The sequence below is a fragment of the Grammomys surdaster genome, unplaced genomic scaffold (genome assembly GCF_004785775.1).
Source record: "Grammomys surdaster isolate TR1022 unplaced genomic scaffold, NIH_TR_1.0 126028, whole genome shotgun sequence".
Classification (NCBI taxonomy): domain Eukaryota; kingdom Metazoa; phylum Chordata; class Mammalia; order Rodentia; family Muridae; genus Grammomys; species Grammomys surdaster.
This window is the reverse complement of record NW_021620841.1, coordinates 4,136,831-4,147,666: the sequence shown is the minus strand read 5'-3', so window position 1 is coordinate 4,147,666 and position 10,836 is coordinate 4,136,831.

The following is a 10,836-nucleotide window of genomic DNA, read 5'->3' as shown; positions in this document are numbered from 1 at the left end:
TTTTATATGCTGGCACCTAGGCTGGGATTGGGAAGATACCTGGTTTTGTCTTTGTAGAATGAGCATTTTCTCTCGTGGTTCCTTCTGTTTTTAGCAGAATTTGATGGCTGTGTGTTACCTGGTAGAAAATTTTGGATCTGAGAGTCATGGCCACTGGCAGTACCAGGTAAAATGTGTTTCCAGGTATTGGAAGCTGACTTTTAGGGATGAGAATAGGCTAGGGATCTAAGACAGTCCACAGGAGGGAGGAAAACAAGACTGTTCAACCAGGATCTGATCATTTAATCTCCTTGTATTGGAGGCAGAGAATGAAGGCAGGTTACTCCAGAAGGTCTTCTGCTGTAGAGCTAGAGATGAGACTGGGAGGGTTGGATCTAGAGGTATGGAGGGAGAGATGAAACTCTACAGAAGGACTTCTTATTTCCCTGACAGGAGTGAACTGTATGTTCACAGGGAATACTTGCTGGATTTGGGGGCTGGGATAAAACAAGAAGAGGGGAGGGAAGATATGTGGGATCCATGGGAGATGGGTGGATGGTGGTGGAGGGAAGGTTGCAACAAGTGTTCTTTTGTAGACCTAGGGATGACTCTGAGGGTAAAAAAGGGAGAGGTGAAGATTGCTGTCAGCTTGCCTGCTTCCTTCATCGCCTTTCTGAACAGTATATGTTGGGTATCTTTCGATGACTTTATACTGAAATGAGCTTCTTTGCCTTCTCTTTGCTTACAGTATATCTTAGATACCTTTCAATGACTTTATATTGAAATGTTGTAGTCCCCTAATGGCTACCTCTATTCCATGTGTCATGATTAATTTAATTAATTCTTTATTTATATCTTTGGAATTGTTTACAGTTTTCTGGCAGGAATGGCAGATGCAATCACTAGAGTTATATATTTTCAATTATGTAAAACTTGGTGACTATGTCAGTCAGAATAAATCAAGTTGTGCTTTCTTAAAAGGTTATGATTAAATAAATTAATTTCTTTCTTTTGCAAAGCTCTTAGCTGGTTTAGGTGAATCATCAGAACAATTGTCCCGATATGTTGGTCGTGAATTACGGGACACTTTGATCTTACATCTTACCTATATCAGCAAGTATTTTTTTCATCACTGCAAACTGGAAGGTAGTGGAAATTATAGTGTCATAAGAAGATCAAATAATAATGTTTACCTTCATGAAATCAGGATATGCCCTTATTCTTTTTTATTTTATTTTATTTTTTTATATGCCCTTATTCTTTGTCCCAGAAGTACAGAAAGTCTCAATTCTGACACACAGAGGCTGATTCGGTGATTATGAAAAACTAGAGAATTCAAGATAACACAGAGGTTGTACGCTTAAGAAAGTAGGGGAATGCCATTAATCAAATCCTAGACTTCATCGGGGAATGATCAGTTAACTAAGATAGGACAAGAGCTTTAGGAAGAAATGGAATGAGAAATAATATAAGCTCTTGACACTGGATGATGGCTCTGGAAAGCGGTGTGGACAGGGAATTTCCAACTAGAGGGGAGAAAGAGAGATAGTGTTGAAGGAGAAGTTATGGTCTCAGTTTAGCAGACAAGAAGGTGTCAGGAATAAGAAGGTGAGTATAATGTTCTGGTGTCAGATCAAATGGTTGGAGAATAGGACTGAGGAATCCATAGTTGATGGCCACTAAAACTCTAGTCTCATAATTGGCTTTGGAAAATAATATGACCAGGGTATGATCTCTGGTCAGAGATGTAAAATCTGTGTGACCGTTTGACAATGCCATTACAGCCTTGCTTCTGAGTTTATGAGCATATGGTGTATTTTCTACTTCTAGAATCTAAATGTAGAATGATTATTATAGAAACTAAATCTAGAAAAAATATTACTTTTTTAAAAAGCAACCATCTTTAAATAGTTAAAAGTATCATACAGCAGTTGCACACTTCACTACATATTCATTTGTGCTGCTCATCTGTTTGAGTAGAATCGGTTGTTGTTCTAAATGTCCCCTTTTCTGTGGAGTCAGCTACTTCAGAAATCTTGATTCCCTGTTCTTCTCTTCCTCTTGTGATAGAGTCTCATCAGCTCCTACACGTTCTACCTGGTAATTTTTCTTTAATCCTCCATTAATTTCCCTACATCATCATCAGCAGCAGCGTAGCTCAAGCTGGCATCCCATATCCTAGATATTAATGTTTTGTAATCGGTTTAGGTTCAGTCACATGGGCTACCTCTGCATTATTCCCCATATTCCCCATACTGTAGGCTTGTAGTCAGAATGAATAATATATACACACCCAGGGCTTAAAATACTTCACATGTTTTTCTATTGACTTTAGATCTGAGAAAAAAAATCTCTGTGTTAATGATCTACAAGGATATTAGTAGTTTAGTCACAATCTTTGGCTTTATAAATTCACAACACTACGTGCCTTGGTCATCCAAAACAGCATGTCTCAGATGTTTGTTCATCTGCCTGTCTCCTCCCTGTCCTGTCTCTGATTCTGCAAATTCCATTCCCCTGTTCTGAATGCTATTCCCACCATTCCTCCTCTGAATGATGTGGATGCATCCTTCCAGTCTCTGCTAAGACTGTTCTTTAACCAATGGAGCTGTCTTAGTTCGTTTTCTGTAACTATAACAGAATTCAGGTAGCTGGGTAATTTATAAAGAATAGAACTTGTTTTTACACCTAGTTCTGGAGGTTGGAGAATCTGAGAGCATGATGCCAGTATCTGTGGGGATTTAAGTGAGGCTTTTGTGCTACTTACTATTTCTCATGGCTGAAAGTAGATGGGAGGGGGAAGAGGCTGAGAAACAGGCAAGCTCAAGAACTTCCTCCCTTTTAAACAGCCTACTTTGGTATTTACGAATACAGTCCTCATGAGTGAGTATTCACTAAGTAGAAAAAATACACAAATCTATTTTGAGGTTTCAGAAAAAACGCCAAAAGAGAAAAAGGAAAGGAAATGTATGCTGGGTTCAAGCTAGAAAGCAGGGAAGAGAGAGCTTTGGAAAATAAAACAAAACAAAATACCAATAGATTTGGTGAGCAAGAGATTAGAAAGGTCTTGAAGAGAGAAGCAACAGACGTAATAACCAGACTTCACGAAATTAAGGAAAGACAACAATACTTCCAAGTATATAGACTGTTCTTTTCAAGAGAATTTGATCAGTTACACTTAATTGTAGAGGAAACAAGCCAAGGCATGACAAGAGAAAAATAGAAATCTGCAACGCAAAATATTAACTAAGGGGAGAGAATGTACAGAAGAAGCCTAAATGTTGAACTTCACATTGGCAGCAGCAAAGTAGCAAAGGGGAGGCTTGAGAGGAAACATTAACCCCCTAATAGGTGGGGAGGCTCACACAGTTTCTAGCGATACATGTGGGGAAAGCCCTATAACCTAACTGTTGTGGCATAGTTCCAGAAGCTGTTGACTTTGGTGAGGATCCAAAAAGGAAAAGAGGCATCTACTGAGAGGACAGGTGGCACTGTACAGCTGAGGGTCTAATTGTGAAGGTTTATGATTGTGTGTCCAGCCCTGAGACCTTTAGTGCGAGCCTCAAGGATCTTCATGTTTTAGTTTAGCGTCATCAAATTTAATGTCCACATTAAGACTCTGGGGCAGATTCTATTTTTTTAAAATTTGGTTTCTTAGCATATTTGTAAGAGGGGGAAAAAGAAGCAAATGCTATTCTGAAGATGAACGTTGTATCTCTTGGTAGTAGTCAGTTGATGCTAAGGTTAAGAGAAGATTCCAGAACTGGTGGCTGGTAAACAAATAGGAGGCCCCAGTGTGCCTTGGGGCACAATTGCCAGAACTGAGTGGACTGAGTTATACTGAGTGGACTGGGGTGAAATGACCATATTATGGGTGTCATATCATTTTTCAGAGGTTGTACACGTTGTGTGGAAAAGAGAATCTTATGGCTTTTACCAAGTGACATTGATACATTAGAGAAAGATATCTCAGGGGACCGAACATAGAACTAAAAGGAAAAAAATGGAAACCAAGAAGGAGCATCTCTGCAATGCACTGAGACTTATGACAGTCGGAAACAATCCAGAGACATTTGTGAATTTCAGGGAGTCTTCTGTCCTAGACTCAGGATTTTGCCTGAGGAGGAACTGGACCCCCTGAGACTTAAAACAGAGACAACTATGTTGATGGACTTGAAAGTCTTGAAATTCCAGATTTTCCTCAATCTCATGACCATGTTGAAATGTTTTACTTTTCCTTGTTAGAAGCACTTTCACTTTCTTTTGTCTTCCTTCTCCCCTGACATTAGAAGCTGCAGAAGATACCTATCTAAGTAGTATGTCAAACTTTCATCTCCTTTCTTATCAGTTCTCACCTTAAAAATAAAAAGAAATTTGAACAGAGGTACCTTATATATTGGGCGGTCAATGCTGTTCCCAGAAACCATGGTTTTTTAAGGGAAAATCTCCAGTACCAGGCTTGGAATATTTTCTTATAAGTTGCTGCTTAGGGAGACCATAGAGGCTTAATGATACAGATTATTTGCCTTGCTCTTGGTTGCCCACCAGAACTAGATGGTAAAGACCCCATTGTTGAAGACACTATGCACTTTGGTTGTAGAATACAGAGATGTGAAACTGCAGTTGGCCTCTTTCATAATGCCAGAGCATGCTATGCAGGCTGCCATGGAAGGAAAATTATCAATAGTTTTACCCAGCAGTGGGAGCTACATGCTATAGTACTGATCTGATAGCAAGATCTCATAATGGAGGAGACGGTATATATGTATTATATATCATATATATCTATATATGTGCCTTTCTATGTTATCTCTATAAATCTAAAATCTCAGTGTTTTACCTGTAAAAGGAAGTAACAACACCACATGAAACTGCTAAGAGTGTTCACATTCAAGCCCAACTTTGTCCTTAGGATCTATGATTTTAGAAAGTTATTTACCTTTCCTTTCTACATATTTTCTAATAGAATACTTTCAATGATTAAAGGGAGGTAACTCATATAACGGACTAAACAGTATTTGAAAAATCATAGCTACCTAATATATAACGGGGATGAGAAATCTGATTATCAGATTTTCATAATGGAAATTTACATAGATGACATCACTCTCCAAGATGATCAGCTAATGAAATGCATGACAAGAATGAGGACAGCCAAACCAGTTTAATTTTCAGCAAGTTTTATGGACCTGTCTTGGTACTAGACAACATTATACATTTAGAGTTGATGAAGTTCCAGACTAAGAGGAGTTTGCCATTTAAGGTGGGAGATGAATCATCCATCCACACAGGCGAGATTGCTCCTAAAGCTCTCAAAACTGATGGCTTCCATAGTGGTAACTCAACTTCTGAGAACTGATACTTGCAGTTATGTCATTTTTAATAGCAATGCACTTGACAAAGGACTAAGTAACACATGCCAATAGTCATAGTATAAGGTGAAGAACCATGAAGGGTTAAACAGGAGAGAGCACGTAGTTTAAAATGAGAGGCATATGAGTTTACGTTAGGATTGACTGCTGTTACCCATAGCTGTGAATTCACCACAGCACAGAAGGTCACAGGGTAGTACACAGCTTCCTTGAGCCTTTGGTTAAAACATCTTCCTCAGCAATCGATGCATATAAACACATATTTGTTTGTATTTTGTTTTATTTATTCAGATGCGTGTGTGTGTGTGTGTGTGTGTGCTTGTGTTTGTGCATGTTCACCTGTGAGTGCACATTTTCCTTTTTCATTCTTTTATTGGTTATTTTATTTATTGACATTTCAAATGTTATTCCCTGTGGGACTTCGTAAGGGTATCTTGGTTCTTGGCTGGGCATGGGCCTGGAACCCCGAGACTTCAAGGAAGAAACGGCAGGTGGTCAGCCATGTCCCCAGAACCCAGGGTCCTGACATACAGTCTAGTCTCAATGGACCTACATTGTTCAGTCATGTAGGCCACTGTAGCTCCTCCCAAAGTGCACAGGTAGAGGGCGTGACTACAGGCCTCAGGACCCAGAGAGATTTACATACTAATGAAGGCCAGAGGGCGGAGCCAATTAAGCATTCTTTCCCAGACCCTCTCCCCTTTCTTCCTCCCTATTTAACTCAGTCTGCCCTGAGTTTCACGGGAGTGTGTGGGGGTACATCCAGATCCATCTACCATCCACCATGAAAATAAATCCTTTTGGAACCATTAATTTTCTCGTGTCTCTGGGGCCTGCTGTGGGGAAAACTTGGAGAAGGCCATTAATGCTGAGCTGCTGCAGCCGCCATGCCTAACTTCCTGCCTGGAGGACCTCTCTGCGTTCTAGCCACAGGGATCCGCATCTTCAAGCAAGCTAGCTGGGCTACTGAGTCTGCTAAGCAAGTACAGTAACTGAGTCTCTCCTGCTAGGCACTGCCAGGGCCTCTTTCTTCTCCCTCCCACCCCCCTTTTCTCTAGGCTGTGGGCCGGCCAGTCGCATGCCCACATGCCTCCAGTCTCAGTCCTTCCGCAGCCTCTCAGTGGACTGAGAGCCCAAGGGCTTGAGACCAGTCAGTCCCCAGCCAGCCCCCTGGCCCTGGGATCCCCAATCTAAGGGTTCTGTGCCCCTGCAGAACTACCAGACTGAGAACTACCGCCAATCCCCGATGGGTAGGGCCCCCATAGCGCCTGCCTGGTGCCATGTCTGGCGTAAACTCAGTCAAGATTCCTGTGTTCCAGTCTCTTTGGAGCCATGGGAACCACAACAGCCCAACAAGATTCAAGAACCCCAGCCTGCACCCATGCGTGAGCTAATCATTTCCCACAATCCCCCTTCCCAGTTTCCCTTCCAAAAACCTCCCATCCCATCCCTCCTCCACCTGCCTTTATGAGGGTTCTCCCCAGCCACCCACCTACTCTCTTACCCTGGGTCATTGAGCCTCCACAGGACCAAGGGGCTCCCCTCCTAGTGATGCCCGATAAGGCAATTCTCTGCTACATGTTCAGCTGGAACCATTGGTCGCCCTATGTGTACTCTTTGGTTGATGATTTAGTCCTTGGGAGCTAGCCAACTTGTTTCCACAATCCCCTGTCTCTGCCTCTTGAGGGCTGACATTACATACTTGGTTGCCATTTTTACCTGGTATTTCTGTGGGTTTTGGGAATTAAACTCCTGTCCTTGCTCAGACATCTCCCAGTCTTCATTATATTTAAACCTTAATGAATGGGAAACATTTTTGATTTGGTAATATTAAACTCATGGCCAACAGCCCTGTACCTAATGTTTGAGTGATACTGAATATAAACATTTTCTTTGTAAAACTCAGCCAGATTTCACGTGCTTATGTCTCTGTCTTAGTCAGGGTTTCTATTCCTGCACAAACATCATGACCAAGAAGCAAGTTGGGGAGGAAAATATTTACACTTCCACATTGCTGTTCATCACCAAAGGAAGTCAGGACTGGAACTCACACAGGTCAGGAAGCAGGAGCTGATGCAGAAGCCATGGAGGGATGTTACTTACTGGCTTGCTTCCTCTGGCTTGCTCAGCTTGCTTTCTTATGGAACCCAAGATTACTGGCTCAGGAAGACTACCACCCACAATGGTAATGACAGATGAGATGAACTATGTCCTCATAGGCTCCTGTTCCATCACTCTTCAAGTTCTGATCACAAATCCTCTCCCTACTCTAATATTCTATGCTGTCTTTAAGCCGGATCCTTGAACTTCACAGCTTATTACAGAAGGCGTTTTATAGTAAAACACAAAATATGTCTAATATATAGAATAAATATCCAACCTTTCTCCATATCTAAGATAAACTTCTGTCTGAGAATTAGAGGAGTCTGGGGATTTCATTCTTGTAAAAAGTTATTAAGACTTCGGTCAGTTGTAGTGGTTTGAATAGGTTTGGTCTCCACAGATTGATGTATTTGAATGCTTGATCCATAGGGAGTGGAACTATTATAAGGGTTGACCTTGTTGTAGAGGACCTTGTTGGGGAAGAGTGTCACTGTGGATGTAGGCTTTGAGGGTATGTATGCTCAAATTCTGATCAGTGAGACAAGCTCCTCCTGGATGCCTGCAAATCAAGATGTAGAACTCTCAGCTCCTTCTCCAGCACCAAGCCTGTCTGAGAGTTCTCATGCTTCATGATGGTAATGGACTGAATGTCTGAAACTGTAAGCTAGTCCCAATTAATTTTTCATTTATAAGAGTTGCCTTTGTCATGAAGTCTCTTCACAGCAATGAAACCCTAACCAAGGTACCAGTCCAATACTAATCTTCAAACAGGACAGATTAATGCTATTATTTTCTTACTGTGTAGCCACATTTCTCCGAGCTGAGCTAGAAGACTGGAGGATGGTTAACGAGAGCACTTCAAGTCTCTCTACTCCATAAATCAGCTTATGCTATCTTTAATTGTCTTTGTTAAGTGAGAAAAAAATGAACACTGCCCCCCTGACTCTATATTTCAAACATTACATCTCAGTAGTGATAAAAATAGCACGTAGGTATTAGTCTAAGATTATTTTTTCAAGATTTGGCTCCATACCAAACTAAAACTTCCATGTGCTCCAGTAAACCTAGTGTTTCTCATAGGTTGCTATTTTTGATCCTCGTTGCTATGACAATGGACTTTACATCAGCAGAGAGGGGATGAGGTATTGAGTGATTTATACCCACTGTTTGGTATTTTAAGCCACTCACCACTGTTCTTTTCCTTTTCTGTAGAAAGAGTATATGAATATTTTTCTTGTAGAGTTTTAGGGTATTCAGATAAAAGGGCTTGAAAAAAAAATCCAGCTGTCTAAGATCACAATCATTGTCTCTCTTACAAGATGTGTGGCTAGAAGCTGCAGTGGTCCTAGAGTAAAAACCTAGAAGTCACAGTCACTGGCTCCCTCTAATCAAAATTGTTCTGTGGAAATGAAAGTTCTGTGAAGCATTATTTCTAGAATGCCAAGTTGGGGGAGAGTATTCAAAATTATTATTAAAATAAGCTAGCTCCAGAATGACTAAGAATGACTAATTTCCCTTTGATGGCTAATTTGTTCCTTGATAAGTCCAAGAGTACAGAATCCTCACTAAATAGGAAGGTTTGTTTCTAACGGTGTTATAGAGGGGGAGTTAGCAATTCTATGGCCCACACTCTGAGGCCATCACTACTGGTTATACTTTAAAGGAGATATTTCATTGATTAAAAGTCAGTTTGTAAAGGATCAGTGGTACATAAGGCTCTGATTTGCTTCCTTGGGCCAATCGCTTCTCATATCTCCAAGCATAGAGGTCAGGGGTCCTCTCCATCCATAGTTAATACATTAATAGTCTGAATCTTCGTGCAAGAACTCAGGGCCAGTTGGTAGCAAATATTGTAACCTTAAAAGAATATTTACAATGACCCTATGAACAGTGAACAGAGGCACATATAAATTTACATAGTTGATGGTAACTTTTGAAAATACACTGTCTTCCAAACTGCTAGAAAGTGTTTGAATTCACTGGAAATTAGTAGCAAGTTTAGTAGTTTACAGAAACCAGCCACTCTCTTAGTTCTGACCCCATGGACACTCTTTGTTGGTTAGCTATCCCTCTGTTATAGTTACCACCCTTCCTCAAAGAAGCTTCTCTTTACAGTTGATAGAGCCACCACTGAAAAGTACAACTGGACACAATTCAGAGATGACTGGATGCTGAGGACCCCAGCCCCAGGGAAGACATCTGTGTCACACAGCTCCTGTGTCTGTGGCTAAAGCAACATGGTGGAAGAGGGATCAGAAAGCTTCTAAGAGCCAGACTATCAGGAACTCTTCTGTGAAACAAGTCTCTTTTAGAGACGGTTGCATAAACAAGACTGAAACAGTGGGGCAGTATCAATAGTTGTGTTAATATGGTAGGAGAGAAATTTCATGGGGTCCCACCCCTATGCAAAGAACTATAGGACACTAGTAGCTGCTGGGAAAGTATTAGCCAATAGTGGTTATCCATGCAACGTCATCAGCCCTGAAACCATATCCATACAAGCAACAGAAACAGACTCATCAAGTTGTGTTTATACATTTCTGCATACATATACAAATGTATGTATGTAACAATCCTAATTAAAGAAAAAGATGCTTTCAATTTGAGACTGAGAGGCCATAGAAATGGTTGTAGGGAGGGAAAAATAATTTAATTCTATTTAATTGAAGTGTACAAAAATTGAACTTCAAAAAAAAAAAAAAGATCTGGAAAGTTGAAAATTCTTTTCAGTTACCAGGCTTCAAGTAATGTATACGCATACACCTGTAAGCATCTCCATGTATATTCCTCCATCTAATACTGGACAGACTTGATATTCAGAGTTGTTTTTTTTATAAAACAAACTGTATTAGTTCTGGATACTCAGTTACTACTGATCAGAGAACATTAATAAATGCATGATGAAAATTTGGTAATTTCAGTATGCCGGTGAATAAGCCTTCAGTGAAAGGCAAAATGGAGAGGGCCTGGGTTTGGAAGGGCGAGTTTCTCATGCTACAATTCAAATGTTGGCTTTAAAAGTTCTTAAGAAGTTCCCCACAGAATCTCTTGCTCTCTCTTTTTGGACAAATACAGATTGCTCCTCCTATGGGAAGGTTGATGTTACCAGAAGAGTTTAAATGAAACGTGTGGTACAAGTCAGCACAGGCTGAATGCCTCTGAATGCCTCTGAGTTCTTTTAGTTCTTGTGGTGGCGAGTGGGTGGAATGCATATGCAGGTTTTGTTTTGTTTTTTTAAACTTGAGGAATTCTAAGTACTCAGAATATCTGGGTATAAGAAGACTCAAGGTAGTCACACACCTCCTCATCCTGGAACTCTACTTTCTCACTATCTATTCTCAATGTCCTCCCTTCTCACGTGAAGGCTCTTGAGTGCTTGCCA